This window comes from Anolis sagrei, chromosome 7 (genome assembly GCF_037176765.1).
Source record: "Anolis sagrei isolate rAnoSag1 chromosome 7, rAnoSag1.mat, whole genome shotgun sequence".
Classification (NCBI taxonomy): Eukaryota; Metazoa; Chordata; class Lepidosauria; order Squamata; family Dactyloidae; genus Anolis; species Anolis sagrei.
In genome coordinates, this window is record NC_090027.1 from 42,422,556 (window position 1) to 42,443,271 (window position 20,716).

Genomic DNA, 20,716 nt, shown 5'->3' on the forward strand with positions numbered 1-20,716 from the left:
TTCGCTTGTACGTCTGTCTGTATTGTCTCTTTGCACTAACACACTTCTCTAAGAGTAAATAATCCAAATAAACACATTTACAAAGATTGTTAAGATCATCTGGAGGGGCCCTGCTCTCGGTCCCACCACCCTCGCAAGCGTGCCTGGTGGGGACGAGGGACAGGGCCTTCTCGGTGGTGGCCCCTCGGCTCTGGAACTCCCTCCCACTGGAGATTAGAACTGCCCCTTCTCTCCTGACCTTTAGAAAACAGGTGAAAACCTGGCTCGCTCTCGGTCCCACCACCCTCGCAAGCATGCCTGGTGGGGACGAGGGACAGGGCCTTCTCGGTGGTGGCCCCTCGGCTCTGGAACTCCCTCCCACTGGAGATTAGAACTGCCCCTTCTCTCCTGACTTTTAGAAAACAGGTGAAAACCTGGCTCGCTCTCGGTCCTACCACCCTCGCAAGCATGCCTGGTGGGGACGAGGGACAGGGCTTTCTCGGTGGTGGCCCCTCAGCTCTGGAACTCCCTCCCACTGGAGATTAGAACTGCCCCTTCTCTTCTGACTTTTAGAAAACAGGTGAAAACCTGGCTCGCTCTCGGTCCCACCACCCCCGCAAGCATGCCTGGTGGGGACGAGGGACAGGGCCTTCTCGGTGGTGGCCCCTGGGCTCTGGAACTCCCTCCCACTAGAGATTAGAACTGCCCCTTCTCTCCTGACTTTTAGAAAACAGGTGAAAACCTGGCTCTGGAAACAGGCATTTGATGAGTGAGTCAATAACTCGTGGCTATACGGATGGATGGTGATGAACAAAAATTTTATTGTGACGACTTGGCCATTGTAATTATATGATTGTATTTCTGGTATTTTAATGTGTTAGTGTATTATGGAATGTGATGTTTTTAAATGATTGCTTGTGTTATTATTGTTGGAAACTGGCCTGAGTCCCTCCACTACAACTACAACTCCCACAATTCATTTAGATGCCATAACTCAAAGCATTGAGGTTATGGCTGTTAAAATAAGGTCAAACTGTGCTAATTCGACAGTGTTTCTCAACCTTCCAAATGCCGCAACCCCTTGATCTAGTTCCTCATGTTGTGGTGACCCCCAACCATAACATTATTTTCGTTGCTGCTTCACAACTGTGATTTTGCTACTGTTCTGAATCGTCATGTAACTATCTGATATGCAGGATGTATTCTCATTCACTGGACCAAATGTGGCACAAATACCTGATACGCCCACATTTGAATACTGCTGGGGTTGGAGGGAGAATTGTAATTGCTAGGATTTATAGTTCACCTGCAATCAAAGACCATTTTGAACTCCACCAATGATGAAATCGAACCTATCTTGGCACACAGAACTCCCATATACACTATTTCTATCCCGCCCATATCAGCCCAAAAGCGACTCCCATGACCAACAGCAAATACTGGAAGGGTTTGGTGGGCATTGACCTTGAGTTTTGGAGTTGTAGTTCGCCTACACCCAGAGAGCACTGTGGACTCAAACAATGATGGATCTGGACGAAACTTGGCATGAATACTCAAGATGCCCAAATGTGAAAACTTGTAGAGTTTGGGGGAAATAGACCTTGACATTTGGGAGTTGTAGTTGCTGGGATTTATAGTTCACCTGCAATCAAAGAGCATTCTGAACTCCACCAATGATGGAATCGAACCTATCTTGGCATACAGAATTTCGAAGACCAACAGAAAATACTGGAAGGATTTGGTGGGCATTGACCTTGAGTTTTGGAGTTGTAGTTCACCTACATCTAGAGAGCACTGTGGACTCAAACAATAATGGATCTGGACCAAACTTGGCATGAATACTCAACATGTTCAACACTGGTGGAGATTGGGGAAAATAGACCTTGACATTTCAGAATTGAACCAGACTTGGCTCACAGAATTCCCATGACCAACAGAAAATACTGGAAGGGTTTGGTGGGAACTGACCTTGAGTTTTGAAGTTGTAGTTCACCTACATCCAGAGAGGACAGTGGACTCAAACAATGATAGATCAAGACCAAATTTGGCACAGATACTCAATATGCCCAAATGTGAACACCGATGGAGCTCGGGGAAAATAGATCTTGACATTTGGGAGTTATAGTTGCTGGGATTTGTAGTTCACCTGCAATCAAAGAGCATTCCGAACTCCACCAATGATGGAATCGAACCTATCTTGGCACACAGAACTCCCATGACCAACAGAAAATACTGGAAGGGTTCGGTGGGCATTGACCTTGAGTTTGGAAGTTGTAGTTCACCTCCATCCAGAGAGCACTGTGGACTCAAACAATGATAGATCAAGACCAAATTTGGCACAGATACTCAATATGCCCAAATGTGAACACCGATGGAGCTCGGGGAAAATAGACCTTGACATTTGGGAGTTGTAGTTGCTGGGATTTGTAGTTAACCTGCAATCAAAGAGCATTCTGAACCCCACCAACTATAGAATTGGGCCAAGCTCAATATGCCCAAATATGAACACTGGTGGAGTTTGGGGAAAATAGACCTTGACACTTGGGAGTTGTAGTTGTTGGGATTTAGGAAAAGGCAGTTAGTAATTGTGGGAGTTGGAGTCCAAAACACCTGGAGGGCCAATGTTTGCCCATGCCTGGTGTAGATGCACCCGTTCCCAGCAAGAATACACCCACATTTCCCATGATCACCTCCTCAATGGGTTGGAAAGTCAAGGTAGCCATATGTTGATGGTGGTGAAACGTTTTGGCAATTGGGTATCTTAGTCATGTCAATACAATTGGAATCATCCTAAAATAGACTCGGCAACACAGTTCCGAACAGCTTTGTTTGATCTTTAAGACCTCTTTTAATTCAAACATGCACTCAGTCTTTAATTGAGTCTCTTAAGAGGATGTGCTTTACCTTGATCTCATGTTTCATATGCATTTAAAACCGTTTGAAATATTTTAATGCCATTGTGTACTTCATGGCTTTTAACTTTCAAACAACACATTGTTCCAAATGCATTTTGTTTTAATCCTGTACCGTAAGCTACTTTGGGGCCCATCCTGGGAGACAGGAGGGATATAAATATAATTGATTGATGGGTCATACTATTTTCTCTTGTGCCCACAGGTTTTGTCCTTAGACTCCATAACCGTGGAATCAATGGAAGCTGAGAGCTAGTCTTTGGAATGGCCATAGTGGCTGCGGGATGCTGGGCGTTGGAGTCCCAAATGCAACTTTTTTTCATTCTGGAGAGGACACAACGTCTTGCAGAGGGCCCTAACCACAACTTTTGTGGTCCCAAATAGGACTAAGGAGGGAAAAATCACTAAATTATGATTTTGCTCTGGTCCAGATTGTAAAACAGCTATCCAAGGACTGATCCTACCTTGGGAAGAGGGATCAGCACCTTGGATAGATCATTTCAATTCTGGAATGAAATCCATAGTGCAGTGGTTCTCAGCCTTCCTAATGCCGCGACCCCTTAATATAGTTCCTCATGTTGTGGTGACCCCCAACCATAAAATTATTTTCATTGTTACTTCATAAATGTAATTTTGCTACTGTTATGAATCATAGAATCATAGAATCAAAGAGTTGGAAGAGACCTCATGGGCCATCCAGTCCAACCCCCTACCAATCGTAATGTAAATATCCAATATGCAGGATGTATTTTCATTCACTGGACCAAATTTGTCACAAATACCCAATATGCCCAAATTTGGATGCTAATGGGGTTGGGGGAGGGACTGGTTTTATCATTTGAGAGTTGTACTTGCTGGGATTTATAGTTCATCTACAATCAAAGAGCATTCTGATCTCCACCAATGATGGAACCGAATCAATCTTGGCACACAGAACTCCCATGACCAACAGAAAACACTAGCAGGGTTTGGTGGCCATGGATCTTGAGTTTGGGAGTTGTAGCTCACCTACATCTGTGGACTCAAACAATAATGGATCAGGACCAAATTTGGCACAAGTACTCAATATGCCCAAATGTGAAAACTAGTGGAGTTTGGGGGAAATAGACCTTGGCATTTGGGAGTTGTAGTTGCTGGGATTTATAGTTCACCTACAATCAAAGAGCATTCTGAACCCCACCAACAATAGAATTGGACCTAACTTTCCACACGTAACCCAGATGACCAAGAGAAAATACTGTGTTTTCTGATGGTCTTTGGCGACCCCTCGGGCACCCTCTCGCGACCCCCCCAGGGGTCCCGACCCCCAGGTTGAGAAACACGGCTATAGTGGATTTATTGTATCTGGGGATGAGAAAGCCCCTACATTTGACATCTGACTGTTTAGTGGAGATAATAATCTAAAACAGTGGTTCCCAACCTTTATTTGACCAGATACCACTTTGACCAGGGACCACGCATAGAGTCATAGAGTTGGAAGAGCCCTCCTGGGCCATCCAGTCCAACCCCATTCTGCCAAGAAGCAGGAAAATTGCATTCAAAGCACCCCTGACAGATGGCCATCCAGCCTCTGCTTAAAGGTCACCAAAGAAGGAGCCTTCACCACACTCCAGGGCAGAGAGTTCCACTAATGAACAGCTCTCACAGTCAGGAAGTTCTTCCTCATGTTCAGATCGAATCTCCTCTCTTGTAGTTTGAAGCCACTGTTCCACGTCCTAATACTCTCCAACATTAGTACCAAAAGGGTTACAAATCTGTTTTTGGTAATCTTTAGATTTGATTTTGTTATTTAGGGTGCTGATTCATAATAGTTTCTGATACATAACATATGCCATCCAGTAATCGGCATCTGCTCACCCATAGAAAACCATATTTAATAAGCCGTGGCACTATAAGAGGGTTTTGTGAGACCATTCACTCTTGTTGCTCACCCATAGAAAACCATATTTAATTAGCCTTGGCACTAAAGAGAGTTTCGCGAGACCAGTTGCTCTCGTTGCAACAGTGAGGTCTGAAGACCATATTTTAGTTCTTGTGGACCACTGGTGGTCCATGGACCACAAGTTCGTAACCATTGAGCTAAACAAACCAAAGGCCGGCCTCTCCAAAAGGCCTCTTCCTTATTTCGATTGGATTTGTAGCTCCAGGTTTGCCCAGGACTTGATTTAGTATGGAAAACAGACCATCGCTGCTACTAGACAAGATGGATTGATGTTCTCCAGCAGAAGAAAGCAACACAGGCTTTTGGCCGATGCTTCCCAACATCCTCAAATGTAGTCCTCCCAATTCCGAAAGAAACTTTAATCTATTTAAATCGGCCCGCCCAGTGTGATCAATTTCTGATATGTGTAATGTGGGTTTGTATTTCATTTCATTTCATTCATTTTGCTGTGTTCTGTGGTATATTGTTTTTGTATTGCTGGGCTTGGCCTCATGTAAGCCACACCGAGTCCCCTTGGAGAGATGGTAGCAGGGTATAAATAAAGTTTATTTTTGTTATTATTACTAGCCATCCCCTGCCAGGCGTTGCTGTGGCCCATCTTATGAGCTGGAAAATAAAGTAATGAGAAAGTGTTGGTTTCTAATATATGTAATGCTTGTGCGTTAAAAGTATTTCTTGTTGTTTCCTTGTCAGTGTTGATGTAGAGATTGTCTAGTTTGCCTACTCTGGAACATACAACATATATTGTCCTTCTTTAGGTGTCCCTTTCAAATCTACGATATTATATCTGTGTGTGAATCATGTATATCTATTTATATCTATGGCTGGACGGCTATTTGTCAGAAGGGCTTTGATTACGTTGTCTTGCCCTGGTGAAGTGAATTGGACTCGACGGCCTTAAGTATTTTCTGTTGATCACGGGGGTTCTGTGTGGGAAGTTTGCCCCAATTCTGTCGTTTGTGGGGTTCAGAATGCTCTCTGAGTGTAGGTGAACTATAAATCTCACCAACTACAACTCCCAAGTGTCACAGTCTATTTTCCCCAGACTCAATCGTGTTCACATTTGGGCATATTGAGTATTCGTGCCAAGTTTGATCCAGAACCATCATTGTTTGAGTCCATAGTGCTCTCTGGGTGTAGATGAACTACAACTCCCAAATTCAAGGTCAATGCCCACCAAACCCTTCTAGTGTTTTCTGTTGGTCAGGGGAGTCCTGTGTGCCAAGTTTGGTTCTATTCCATCATTGGTGGTGTTCAGAATGCTCTTTAATTGTAGGTATACTATAAATCCCAGCAACTACGACTCCCAAATGACAAAATCTATTTTTTTGAGTGAAGGACATACATTGGGTTGTTAGGTGTCTTGTGTCCAAATTTGGTGTCAATTCGTCCAATGGTTTTTGAGTTCTGTTAATCCCACAAACGAACATTACATTTTTATTTATATAGATTATTAATCAGCCAAAGGAGTGTTATATTCTTCCCATTGCATTCCAGTTGGGCACAGAGGTTGGGATTTAGGGGTTTTTGAACCCAACATAACCCTACTAATGCCAATGGGTAGCTGTTTACATTTGGCCATGACGTTAATATGGAGCCTAGAACCCCTTTGCTTGGTGCTGGCATCTCAACCTATGGAGGTGGAGCGTTGTGTCCCATGGTAGCGGGGTATAAATAAAAATTATTATTATTATTATTATTAATCAGCCAAAGGGGTGTTATATTCTTCCCATTGCATTCCAGTTGGGCACGGAGGTTGGGATTCAGGGGTTTTTGAACCCAACATAACCCTACTTAGGTCAATGGGTAACTGTTTACATTTGGCTATGATGTTAATATGGAGCCTAGAACCCCTTTGCTTGGCGCTGGCATCTCAACCTATGGAGGTGGAGCGTTGTGTCCCATGGTAGCGGGGTATAAATAAAATTTATTATTATTATTATTATTATTATTATTATTATTATTATTATTATTCAGCCAAAGGGGTGTTATATTCTTCCCATTGCGTTCCAGTTGGGCACGGAGGTTGGGATTCAGGGGTTTTTGAACCCAACATAACCCTTCTAATGCCAATGGGTAACTGTTTACATTTGGCTATGATGTTAATATGGAGCCTAGAACCCCTTTGCTTGGTGCTGGCATCACAACCCATGGAGGTGGAGCGTTGTGCCCCATGGTAACGGGGTATAAATAAAAATTATTATTATTATTATTATTATTATTATTATTATTATTCAGCCAAAGGGGTGTTATATTCTTCCCATTGCGTTCCAGTTGGGCACGGAGGTTGGGATTCAGGGGTTTTTGAACCCAACATAACTCTACTAATGCCAATGGGTAACTGTTTACATTTGGCCATGATGTTAATATGGAGCCTAGAACCCCTTTGCTTGGTGCTGGCTTCTCAACCCATGGAGGTGGAGCGTTGTGCCCCACCAGCTTCAGAGAGGACCCCACTCCACTTTCCCCAGGAAGCTTCAGGAAGCTTTCAAGCCGCAAATGGAAGGCCTGGAATTTGGCACTTGAGGCTGACAGGCAAGAGACGCCAGCGGGCCGTTTTGGCCTTTTATCCGAAGGGCTGTGTTTTCTTGCGCCGGAGGAGAAAAGCTCGCAAAGCATTCCGCTTCCCGAGCCCCAGCCAAAACACACAGCAACATATTTCAGCGGCAAGTCATACGGTTCCGATTATGGAACGGAGGCTTTCCAAAAAGAGACACTCACTCGGGTACTTTCTGTTCCTCGGTAAACACATCGATGGCCCAAGTTCAAGTATGTCGGGAAGGTTCTGTTACAAGGCGGCTGGGTTGACACTGTACCCTCTTGAAGGAAAATAAAAGGATGGCCAAGGCTCGGGTCATCCATATATAGAGCGAGCTCCTACATCCCAAAGATAACTAGGAGATGCGAGATGGACAGAGTAGGACGCTTCTTCCTGCCTCTCACTCTGGATTCCCAACCTTTTCTTCCTTCACTCTGTAGGATCAGCAAAGCCCCGCATCCCCAACACCGACCCCCTTCCCTTTCCCTGCCACTGGTATGAATAGAGAGAGCGATAATTACCCTTAAACATACTTAATGCCAACAGTACATTATCTCTGTCTGTGGAGTTGCATGCTGATAGTATTTTCCCCACAAGCTTAATCAAGCTGCTATCTTAAAACTCTCCAGAGCCCTGTGAAGCTGTAATAGAAAGTCGGAGGTCGCTTTGGGGAAGGGAATTGCCGTTTGTTGTGTTTGGGTGAGGAGGCTGGTTGGAGAGAGAGGAATAAAGAGAGAAGGAGAAGAGAGAGAAGGAGAATAATCTGCTTTGGGTTTTAGTACGAACCTCATTGGAACTCTCCAAGGTGCTGGAGCTATTGAGTTGAATGGATAGGGTTGAGCATGTTGGAAATCTCAATATTTTGGGAATCCTTTGCAGTTGCTTATAATACGATGATGAATATACTCCGGAGAATAATCTGCTTTGGGTTTTAGTACGAACCTTATTGCAACTCTCCAAGGTGCTGAACATACTGAGTTGGATGGATAGGGTTGAGTATGTAGGAAATCTCAATATTTTGGGAATCCTTTGCAGTTGCTTATAATACAATGGTAAATACACTCCAGAAAAAAATCTTTGGGTTTTAGTACGAACCTTATTGGAACTCTCCAAGGTGCTGGAGCTATTGAGTTGGATGGATAGGATTGAGCATGTTGGAAATCTTAATATTTTGGGAATCCTTTGCAGTTGCTTATAATACGATGATGAATATACTCCAGAGAATAATCTGCTTCGGGTTTTAATACGAATCTTATTGCAACTCTCCAAGGTGCAGAACCTATTGAGTTGGATGGATAGGGTTGAGTATGTAGGAAATCTCAATATTTTGGGAATCCTTTGCGTTGCTTATTATACAACAGTGAATATACTCCGGAGAGTAATCTTCTTTGGGTTTTAGTATGAACCTTATTGGAACTCTCCAAAGTGTTGAATCTATTGAATAGGATTGATAGGGTTGAGCATGTAGGAAATCTTAGTATTTTGGGAATTCTTTGCAGTTGCTTATAATACAATGGTGAATACACGCCAGAGAAAAATCTGCTTCGGGTTTTAGTACAAACCTTATTGCAACTCTCCAAGGTGCTGAACCTATTGAGTTGGAGGGATAAGGTTGAGTATGTAGGAAATCTCAATATTTTGGGAATCCTTTGCAGTTGCTTATAATACAACAGTAAATATACTCCAGAGAGTAATCTGCTTTGGGTTTTAGTATGAACCTTATTGGAACTCTCCAAAGTGTTGAATCTGTTGAATAGAATGGATAAGGTTGAGCATGTAGGAAATCTCAGTATTTTGGGAATTCTTTGCAGTTGCTTATAATATGACAGTGAATATACTCCAGAGAAAAATCTGCTTTGGGTTTTAGTACGAACATTATTGGAACTCTCCAAAGTGCTGAACCTATTGAGTTGGATGGATAGGGTTGAGTATGTAGGAAATCTCAGTAGTTTGGGAATCCTTTGAAGCTGTTTATAATACGCCAGTGAATATGCTCCGGAGAATAATCTGCTTCGGGTTATAGTATGAAACTTATTGGAACTCTCCAAGGTGCTGATCCTATTGAGTTGGATGGGTAGGGTACAACATGTTGGAAATCTCAGTATTTTGGGAATCTTTTGCATTTGTTTATAGTAGGATGGTGAATCAACTCTGGATTTCAGTATGAACCTTATTGGAACTCTCCAAGGTGCTGAACCTATTGGATTTCCCATGTTGGAAACCTCTGCATTTTGGAAATCCAGTACAGATCAGATGAAATGCCAGAGCAGAAAACCCACCAGTTGCAACTGCTTTTCGCTTCCCCATTAATGTTCCTGTGTATCCAGAGGAAACAACCCACTTCAACAAATTGAAACCGAATGTTGATACCAAGGGCTGGGGAAACTTGTCCATGGATATGTGTGCGAATCTTGGGCTATTTCATTCCACATGCAAAGGGAAAATGGGTCTTCACTCACAATATTCCCCCTGCATTTGAACACCCCAAAGGGCTGCGAAGGAGTTAACCTTCAGAAAAATACATGTGTGCTTTTGTTTACATCGTTTGTCTTTTAATATATATGTTTTTATGTATTTTAACTATGGTTACCCTATTGTGAGCCTTAAGAAGAGGCAGGCCAGAAATAACAACAACAACAACAACAACAACAACAACAACACAACAATTAATACTATGGCTATGACTATCCTATTTTCTGTGAAAAAACAGGTTTCTTGCACAGAAAACAGGGAGAGATTGCTTCCCAAAAAGCAAGTCACAGAATAATTCCTCTGCAATTTGTGCAAAATTCTCATTAGTCTGTTATCTTTCCAAATGGATCATAGATATCAGGAAACCTGTTTCTCACGTTTAATTTTTTTTCTTGTCAGGAGCAACTTGAGAAATTGCAAATTACTTCTGGTATGAGAGAATTGGCCATCTGCAAGGACGTTGCGCAGAGAACACCCAGATGTTTTACCATCCTGTGGGAGGCTTCTCTCATGTCCCTGCATGGGAAGCTGGAGCTGACAGACAGGAGCTCACTCTGCTCCCTGGATTTGAAGCACTGGCCTTTCGGTCAGCAATCCTGACACCAGCAGGGGTTCCTTTAATATGTATTAATTTGAGAAAAGACAAACCAGGGGCAATGGTGAGGTATTGCAGTGGGGCAGAAACAAAGCAGAAGCCTTTCAAGCTGGACATTTTGTGGAGAAAGTGGCCCGAGTGAGAAGTTTTCCCTTTTTCTGCCACAATTCTGTGGCCGATTGGAACCTCGGGAGATTCAAGGCAGATGGAGAGGAAATGTGTCTTCACGCAACACATCATTAAAATATGGAATTAGCTCCAGCAGGATGTGGAGGCTGGGATGTCCTTTTGGTTTTCCTCCCCCCACTCCAAATAAAGGAAAAGCAGCTGCAAAAGTTACCTTTTCTCAACAGAAGAGGCTGAGGGGGGAAAGGAAGGGGCCTAAGGCCAGGAATTGTGGGAGTTGAAGTCCAAAACACCTGGAGGGCCACTGTTTGCCCGTGCCTGCTCTACAGTAAGTGAAAACCAAGATGAAAGCCATGGAGGAGAAGGTCCACCTTTCTTCCCTCCAGTAAACATCACATTGATGAAGGAATTCAACTTCCACAATTCCTAAAAGCCAGTAGGCTATTACGAATTGTGGGAGCTGAAGTCCAAAAATATCTGGAGGGCCAAAGTTTGCCCTTGCCTGCTCTACAGTAAAGGAAAGCCATGGAGGAGAAGGTCCACCTTTCTTCTCTCCAGCAAACATCACGTTGATGAAGGAATTCAACTTCCACAATTCCTAAAAGCCCGTAGGCTATTACAAATTGTGGGAGCTGAAGTCCAAAATATCTGGAGGGCCAAGGTTGGCCCATGTCTGCTCTAGAGTAAATGAAAGCCAAACTGAAAGCCTTGGAAGAAAAGGTCCACCTTTCTCCTCTCCAGCAAACATCACGTTGATGAAGGAATTCAACTTCCACAATTCCTAAAAGCCAGTAGGCTGTTACAAATTGTGGGAGCTAAAGTCCAAAATATCTGGAGGGCCAAAGTTTGACCATGCCTGCTCTAGAGGAAATGAAAGCCAAGCTGAAAGCATTGGAAGAGAAGGTCCACCTTTCTCCTCTCCGGCAAACAGCACAATGATGAAGGACTTCAACTTCCACAATTCCTAAAGGCCAGTAGGCTGTTAAGAATTGTGGGAGCTGAAGTCCAAAATATCTGGAGGGCCAAAGTGTGTCCATGCCTGCTCTAAAGTAAATGAAAGCCAACCTTGAAAGCCTTGGAAGAGAAGATCCACCTTTTTCCTCTCCAGCAAACATCACATTGATGAAGGAATTCAACTTCCACAATTCCTAAAAGCCAGTAGGCTATTACAAATTGTGGGAGCTGAAGTCCAAAATATCTGGAGGGCCAAAGTGTGCCCATGCCTGCTCTAGAGTAAATGAAAGCCAACCTGAAAGCCTTGGAAGAGAAGGTCCATTTTTCTCCTCTCCAGCAAACAGCACAATAATAAGGACTTCAACTTTCACAATTCCTAAAAGTCAGTAGGCTGTTAAGAATTGTGGGAGCTGAAGTCCAAAATATCTGGAGGGCCAAGGTTTGCCCATGCCTGCTCTAGAGTAAATGAAAGCCAAGCTGGAAGCCATGGAGGAGAAGGTCCACCTTTCTCCTCCCCAGCGAATGGAGCATTGATGCAGGACTCTTTCCCTCTCCTCCTTCCTCCCCCTCCTCCGGTGGCTTTCCCCTCCCTTTACCTCCACTTACCACAATACTGTTTTGAATCTCTAAAATAATGTGACAACTTAATGATGCCACAATTATCTAAATGTTTAACAGACATGTTATCTAAGTGAATCCGATCGAGATTCCATCCCGCTGACAATAAACATCAATGGGAGCGCCGAAAGTGATGAGCAAATTATCACAAACCCTGCAATTTCAATGCTATTAAATTTGGAAGAATAACAGCCCCGAGGCCTGTAAACGCTGGATAAAATAGACCCTTGTGTTTGGCCAACTCTTAAATCAAAACGCGACCAACATCCGAGGAAAGGAGGGGAGGGGCCGCAGGAGGAGGAGGAGGGGAGGGCGAAACAGAAGACAATTGATAGCTTTTCATGTCGCAGTTACACATTGCTTTTATTAAGTTCGCTCTGCTGGTTGGGTGCAGTTAGGAGACCAGAAGGAAGTCAAATGGCTCTGATGAATGCTTCAGAGGGCCAAAAGAAAGAGACAACACAGAGTTGCCCTCGCATTTCCAGGACTGTGATGCTTAAATATGTTCCGTAAAGATGCGGTGAAAGGCGGAACAAGATCATGCAGATGGTTCCTTCCCAAAAAAGATCAAAGTTGAGGTTAATACTCGACACATTTAGATCCAGCATTTAGACCTCCTTCCACATTTAGATCCAGCACCTTGGACTTCTCATTTGAAAGCCCCACTTTCCTTCTTTCCACCAAATAAGCCAGAGAAGAACAGAGGAGAGATGGTCATAGAACGTCAAGGAACTCATACAGTTCTTCACATAGCTTGGACTCAAGCCATCTTGGATTTTATAGGCCACCCTAAGCTCTTTGAAGGAGCTCTCAAAGATGTTGAACCTCCTTCCACATTTAGATCCAGCACCTTGGACATCTCATTTGAAGTCTGGACTCATGTGTAACTATACACACAGATGAAAGATGGAAGAAGACACCATAATAATGGAACATGCAGGTGATCTTTACAAAAAAGAGCAAAACTGACCAAAGTTGAGGTTGTGTCAATATTATCAACCTCAACTTTGGTCTTTTTTGGTCTTTTTGGGAGAGATCACCTGAATGTTCTACTATAATATTGCATTCTTCTATCTCTCATCTGTGTGCATAGTTATACATGAGTCCAGATTTCAAATGAGATGTCCAAGGTGCTGGATCTAAATGCGGAAGGAGGTTCAGTACCTTGGAGAGCTCCTTCAAAGACCTTAGGGTGGCCTGTAAAACCCAAGATGGCTTTAGTCCAGGCTATTTGAACGAACACATCCTACTTCATGAGAACTTTATGAGTTCCTTGAAGTTCTATAAGAATCTCTTCTCTATTCCTCTCTGGCTTATTTGGTGGAAAGAAAGAAAGTGGGGCCTTCTCAGGGACTGCTCCCAGACATTGGCATTCCTTCCTTGGGAAGGCCAGAAGGAGCTCATCCTTGCTTTCCTTTGATCAGCAAGCTAAAACATGTTTATACTGTCCCTGGCCACCACCAATTCCCTGGCCAGGTATTCAAAAAGGTCTAAAGGGGAATTGTGGTGTGGAAAGTACAGAGGGTGGGGGCTCTCCCAGGACAGATTGAGCTTTTGACTTTTGCCTCCAACTCAGAGAAAGGGACAGTTGCATTCTGTCCCTTTCTTAACGCCCTTAAGACTAAATGTACAGTAGTTACAATGACTCATGGATAAGTCGACCTGGCCCTTGACTTCTAAGTCATGAGGATGACATATATGAGGTCAACTTATACATGAGTAGATGTGAGTATGCTGGTCAGTTTGAGTCTTTATTAAATGGTAGAAGTGGATGGACCTTAAGGTGACCAACTTGTGCCTCTTCTGATACCACGTTCTGCTCCATATGATGTCCATCCCCTTCGCTGGCCTTCACTAAATCTGTCTCAGAACCACTTGCCCTGATCCACAAAGCGGACTGTCAATCCATTCCATGACAAGGAGTGCTGCTCAGCCTCCTAATCAAACTGTGTCATGGCAAGGAAGCCATGGGCTAAGAAAATAAACTCTATATTAGGCGTCCCACATGCCCCTGCCGTAGCAGAGAGTGAAATTAGGTCAGGAGCAAATCCATGCCAGGGTATTGACTGTACAAACAGAAGCGCACAGTGGCGGAGAAGGGAGAGGGGCTGGCCTTACGCAGCATTCTGCTATAAGTCACCGGCTCATGTGAAATACTTTGGCCCGGCCAAGGAAATCCTACACCAATCACCTCTGATATTTTTTAAGAAAGTCAACAGCTATTACAGAAAAGGGGGGGAAGGCAGAGAAAGGAACTAGCACATACGACTTCTGCATAAATGCAGTACCAAAAGGCACACTTCCAGCAACTGGCAGTGACAGAATTCATTGCTTTTTAATTTGAAAATAATACATTCTCTTTTTTTCCTCCTTCCTTTACCACTCCAGGCAAGGTAGGGTGCCAAAGCTCTCTTCTCAGTAATAGAAAAGCCAAGCCAACCAGCGTGGACCCTACAGAGTCAAAACTGTCTCCTAAACATTAGGGAGGTGGCTTAAAGTAGCAAAACGTAATTGGCTTTCAAAGTTGACTCTTGACTCATGCTCCAATCAGCCAAGAACATCTCAAATTCTGATCATATTCTCTGGAGTAGCTAATGTGCCTTCAGATTGTCTATCAATGCACTATCAATGTTATAGAGTTGACAAGGAAGACTCAGAGGTAGCTGTCGAATACTTTCACGGTCAGAATCACTGGGTTGTTGTAGGGTTTTGGGGCTGTATGGCCATGTTCCAGAAGCATTCTCTCCTGATGTTTTGCCTGCATCTATGGTAAGCATCTGATTTTGAGGCCTGGTTGTGAGACTTCACAACCTCTGAGGATGCCTGTCATAGATGCAGGTGAAACGTCAGGAGAGAATGCTTCTCTCCTTTGAGTCACCCCTAGGGGTGAGAGAGGCCCTGCTCGTGCTCCCACCTCTGTCGCAGGTGCGACTGGTGGGGACGAGGGAGAGGGCCTTCTTGGTGGTGGCCCCTCGTCTCTGGAATTCACTTCCTAAGGACATTAGGCATGTCCCAACTTTGGCAGTCTTTAGGAGGCTTCTGAAAACGTGGTTATTCCAATGTGCCTTCCCAGAATAAGAAACTCCCAACAATCTGTCCTTAAATGCACTTTATTAATGACCTAGGATTGTTTTTTGCACGCCCATCACTTCCTGAAAATCCACCGTAATCATATTTTACCTGCCATGTCCAACATATTTTAAAATTTTAATTATGATATTTGGCCAGCCATAAGTTTTTAATTGTCGTTGTGCTATTGTTAATGTTTATTGCTTATTTGTTGTTATGAGTTTTATTTATTGCTTGTATTATTGTTGTTTTTGCTTTGTTAATGCTGTGTTGTGGGCTTGGCCTCATGTAAGCCGCACTGAGTCCCTTGGGGAGATGGTAGCGGGGTACAAATAAAGTTTTATTATTATATTATTATTAAAGGCGGTATATAAATACTGTAAATAAATAAATAAAATAAATTCTAGAGCATTGCTACACAGTCCGAAAAACCTACAACAACCCTCTCAGAGGTAGTTTTGTGAGTTCCTTCCTCTGAAATTCAACCTACAGCATCTGGTATCCATTGGTGGTCTCCTATCCAAGAGCTAACCTGGAATGACTTTGCTTGACTTCCAAGAACATATGAGCTCTGGTGCATTTCGACCTTGACTTATGGTGACCCCATGGATTTCATAGGGTTCTCCTTGATAGGGAAACCTCAGGGGTGGTTTTGCCAGTGTCTCCTCTGAAACATCACCTGGTATTAGTTGGTGGTCTCTCATCCAAGGACTAACCAGACCATGATGAGCTTCAAAGATCAAAGAGAATCTGGTGCTTTTAGGATATTTAGGATATTTAGGCTTTATGGTGTATGGACAACCCCTTCCTAATCTGGTGTCATATTGAAATGCCTTCCATCCCATCATCCAAGCCATTTATAAAGATGCCCAACAAGACTATGCCACTAGACACTCCTCCCAGTATGAAGAGGAGCCATTGCTGAGCATTCTCTTGGTCTGATCTGTCAACAAGTTACAATTCCAACAAAAGAATTGTTGAGCCAAACAAATCCAAAATATGGAGATGGCATTCTCATGGTCTCTGATGTTTTCTTTCAGGTGCATTTCATCCCAAATGCCTGCAAGCCTAGATCTCCTTCCTTTACTTTGCTGTTCTTGGCTATTTCCAGTCCCGCTCAGCCAGAGGAAGCTATCCATTTCTTGGCAAGTGGGAGGCCCGTTTTGGCCATCCAACACTCTTATGACATGTAAACTGAGAAGCCCTTGTTTACAACTCAGGGAGGCAATGATAAACCTGCTCCGTTTGGGTCAGGCTGACCCAGAGCCGCCTATTTTGGTCCCTCCATTCCGGCGTTTTCCTGTCACCCTTGGAGCTCTGGCACCGGCACGGCCCTCTTGGCAGGCGGATGGCATTCCTGTCCCAAAGTTTTAAATCAAAACATACTTAATCTGTCTCAGGGGTCCCACCTGACCTGCCGTCCTCCCAACTCCTGCCAACCAAGGTCATCATTGAAACCCAATAACTAGGAACGCTCTCCAACTTTGTTTCCAGGAGCCGAGTCCTTGCTGAATGATACAAACGCACAACATTTCACAGGTGGCTTCTTTCCCTTTTGATCCCTCCTTCAGCATCAATGGGGAGAAATTCCTGAAGGGATGCTCGGCTCAATCGGGTCTCTTTCACATTTGCCCAAGACCATTCCTCTCTCCACACTCAACACGCCATGGTATTCCTGTGCAAATGTGCCATTGCTCCTGAGACCAGTGTCCAATATGGAGGAACCCAAGACTGTGCTAATTTGCCCTGAAGTAATGGGCAGCCTCCTCACTTGATAGATACTTAGAATCATAGAGTTGGAAGAGACCTCATGGGCCATCCAGTCCAACCCCATTCTGTCAAGAAGCAGGAAAATCATTCAAAACACCCCTGACAGATGGCCATCCAGGCTCTGCTTCAAAGCCTCCAAAGAAGGAGCCTCCACCACACTCCGGGGCAGAGAGTTCCTCTGCTGAACAGCTCTCACTCTCAGGAAGTTCTTCCTCATGTTCAGATGGAATCTCCTTTCTTGTAGTTTGAAGCCATTGCTCCACGTCCTAGTCTCCAGGGCAACAGAAAACAAACTTGCTCCCTCCTCCCTTTGACTTCCCTTCACATATTTATCCATGGCCCTCATCATGTCTCCTCTCCACCTTCTCTTCTGCAAGCTAAACATGTCTAGCTCTTTAAGCCATTCCTCATAGGGCTTGTTCTCCAGACCCTGGATCATTTTAGTCATCCTCCTCTGGACACATTCCAGCTTGTCAACATCTCCCTTCAATTGTGGTGCCCAGAATTGGACACAGTATTCCAGGTGTGGTCTAACCAAGGCAGAATAGAGCATGGATAGCATGACTTCCCTGGATCTAGACACTAGGCTCCTATTGATGCAGGCCAAAATCCCATTGGCTTTTTTTGCCGCCGCATCACATTGTTGGCTCATGTTTAACTTGTTGTCCACGAGGACCCCAAGATCTATTTCACACGTACTGCTTTCAAGCCAGGCATCATCACCCATTCTGTTTCTGTCCATTTCATTTTTTTCTGCCTAAGTGGAGTATCTTGCATTTCTCGCTGTTGAACTTCATTTTGTTAGTTTTGGCCAATCATCTCTCTGATCTGTTAAGTTCGTTTTGAATTTTGCTCCTTCTGTCAAGATGTCAATGTCGTCTTCATGAGCTCTTGACTAGGAGCACAAAGGCATTAGCTGAACCTATTTGTCCATCTAGATAAATAATGTTTACTCAGGGTTGTTGTAGGTTTTTTCGGGCTATATGGCCATGGTCTAGAGGCATTCTCCTCTGAGGATGCTTGCCATAGATGCAGGCAAAACGTCAGGAGAGAATGCCTCTAGACCATGGCCATATAGCCCGAAAAAACCTACAACAACCCAGTGATTCCGGCCATGAAAGCCTTCGACAATACAATGTTTACTCAGCTGGCAGAGGTTCTCAATGGGCTCCAGAAGAACAAGGAAAGAGGACTTCCACATCATCTACCACCAGGTCATTTTTTAATGGAAGATGCTTTACACCAGTGGTTCTCAACCTGTGGGTCCCCAGATGTTTTGGCCTTAAATTCCCAGATATCCTAACATATGGTAAACTGGCTGGGATTTCTGGGAGTTGTAGGCCAAAACACCACAGGTTGAGAATCACTGCTTTAGACTGAAATCTGGGCATTGTATGTTTTTACTCTGTTTCCCCTTCTGCTCCCTCATCCAAATTGTGCTTCAGTAGTTATATTTATATTTTTAATGTACCAAACATACCAAGTTTGTATGAAAATGTGACTATTTCCTGTGCTGGTCAATGACCGAAATAAATGATTTGATTTGACCACAGGTTGAGAACCACTGCTTTAGACTGAAATCTGGAAGGGGTTTTCATACAACTCATAGACTCTGTCATTGGACTAATCCCTTGCAGTCTCCCATAATGGCAAGAGACCTTCCTCTTCACCAAAGCACTACCACTTATGTTAATAATAAGCCATTTTATCTGCTCCGGGTCTTAAGTGGCTCAAGAGAAGGAAAGTGGCAACTCTTTCCCCAATTTATCAACTGCCCTTTTGCCCACCGGTTCAAATAGTGCCACGAATATCCATTGTACGCATGTACACAAGTGACCTTCAGATCCTCCAGCATCGAGACAGTCGCTGAACACTCGAAAGCAGAGATAGCATCCAGTGTGTTAAATTTCAACCTGCAGATGCATACCCTCCATCCTTAATGACATTTATTGGTTCATCAGTACTAAAGAGATTTGCTTGGCCTAATGTAGTGCAGGAGGGAACTACCTCATTCATTCCTTGGCCGCTCTTTGCTGCCTTGCGAGTAGGAAAAGGAAGCTGGAGGCCAGGAAAACATTCAAGATCCCCTTGAAGTATCCATGGTGTTGACTGGCTTCCATGTCGTCAAGGCAAGAACAACCAGATTTTGGTTCTAGCTCAAACTTTAAAGGAGCCGTTTGAGGTGCTGAAATCCTATCTCCAAAAAGAGAAGATAGGAGTTCAGCTTCAAAGTTCACACTCCAACTCGGAGCACATTCAGTCCTACATTGGGATGGAAGCCACCAATGGCCATTCACAATCGGTGGGATATAAAACAAGCAAATAACTAAGTAAGTATACTATGAAAACTCTCACAGCAGAAAAAGGCTACTCTTTGAAGTAAAACAATGAGCCAAAGTTTGGAAACCCAGGAGGGTCTGATTTAGCCACATTGGTTGAGGTTCTCCATCCATTGCTTGAGAAGATCAGGTGGCCTTGGGGATAAGTTCACTACAGTGCAGACCGCACTAACACATTTGCACCATCCATAACTGCATTTCCACAATGGCCTGCTCAAAGGATAATGATGATACCATCAAACAAGGAGAGCCCATTCTCAAGGGATGGTACATGGAGGGTGAGTCTTCCTTCCATCCTCTCTGACTCTGATGTGAAGCAACTCAAACCAAGCCTCCAGCTGGTGGGAACATTGTGGGAACTCAGGGAGTGTGATTAGATCATCCGATCGATCAAGGTTGGCATCAGAAATTGAGCAACTGCCTTGAGCAAGAGGCATTGAGCAAAGTCTTTATCAGAAGTCCCACCCTTTGACATATATACAAGCCACACGTGAGCATTAGAGGCCCAGCTCTCAATCAAGAGACAACAATGCCAAGGTTTATTTCAGCATCCTTGCATTGTCCTATTTGGCTCCGACACAGTTTTGCTCAAGGCCACAAGAGACAACCTGCTCAGTGCATGAAAATGGTCATTGAACCAGGTCTGGGCAAACTTGGGCTCTCCAGGTGTTTTGGACTTCAACTCCCACAATTCCTAACAGCCTCAAGCCTGAGGCTGTTAGGAATTGTGAGAGTTGAAGTCCAAAACACCTGGAGGGCCCAGGTTTGCCCAGGCCTGCATTAGACCTTCTCCAATCTAATGCAGGAGAAGGTCTGCGAAGGAACGTTCTGGAGATGAGGACAAGGAGGAGGCATTTGGAAGACTGGAGACCTCTCCAAGACCTCTTCCTTTCAGATGGACTTCATGGCTGAAACTTATAATGCCGTTGATTTATAGCCACTAATAACAGAGTTTGAGGAGCAGTCCACAACATCAAAACCAACGTCCCCTGAGGTCCTTGAATGCCACTTTTTCCTGTAGGAATAGGACATTGTTTTGAGAAATAAGGATGAAGATCCAATGGAAAGAAGCTACTTTGAGTCTCCTTTGTAAAGAGAAAGGTTAAAGGTTGTCCCCTGACATTAAGTCCAGTCATGTCTGACTCTGGGGTGTGGTGCTCATCTCCATTTCTAAGCCGGAGAGCCAGTGTTGTCCGTAGACACCTCCAAGGTCATGTGGCCGGCATGACTGCATGGAGCGCCGTTACCTTCCCGCCGGAGCGGTACCTATTGATCTACTCACATTTGCATGTTTTCGAACTGCTAGGTTGACAGAAGCTAGGGCTGACAGCGGAAGCTCACGCTGCTCCCCGGAATCGAACCTGCGACCTTTCGATCAACAAGCTCAGCAGCTCAGTGCTT

At 44.1% G+C, this 20,716-nt stretch overlaps 1 protein-coding gene across 1 annotated transcript in view; it reads right to left on the reverse strand.

The window, feature by feature from the left end:
• Positions 1-20,716, reverse strand: part of ZBTB16 (zinc finger and BTB domain containing 16) — a 242,480-nt gene that overhangs the window by 67,148 nt on the left and 154,616 nt on the right. The window lies entirely within an intron of this gene.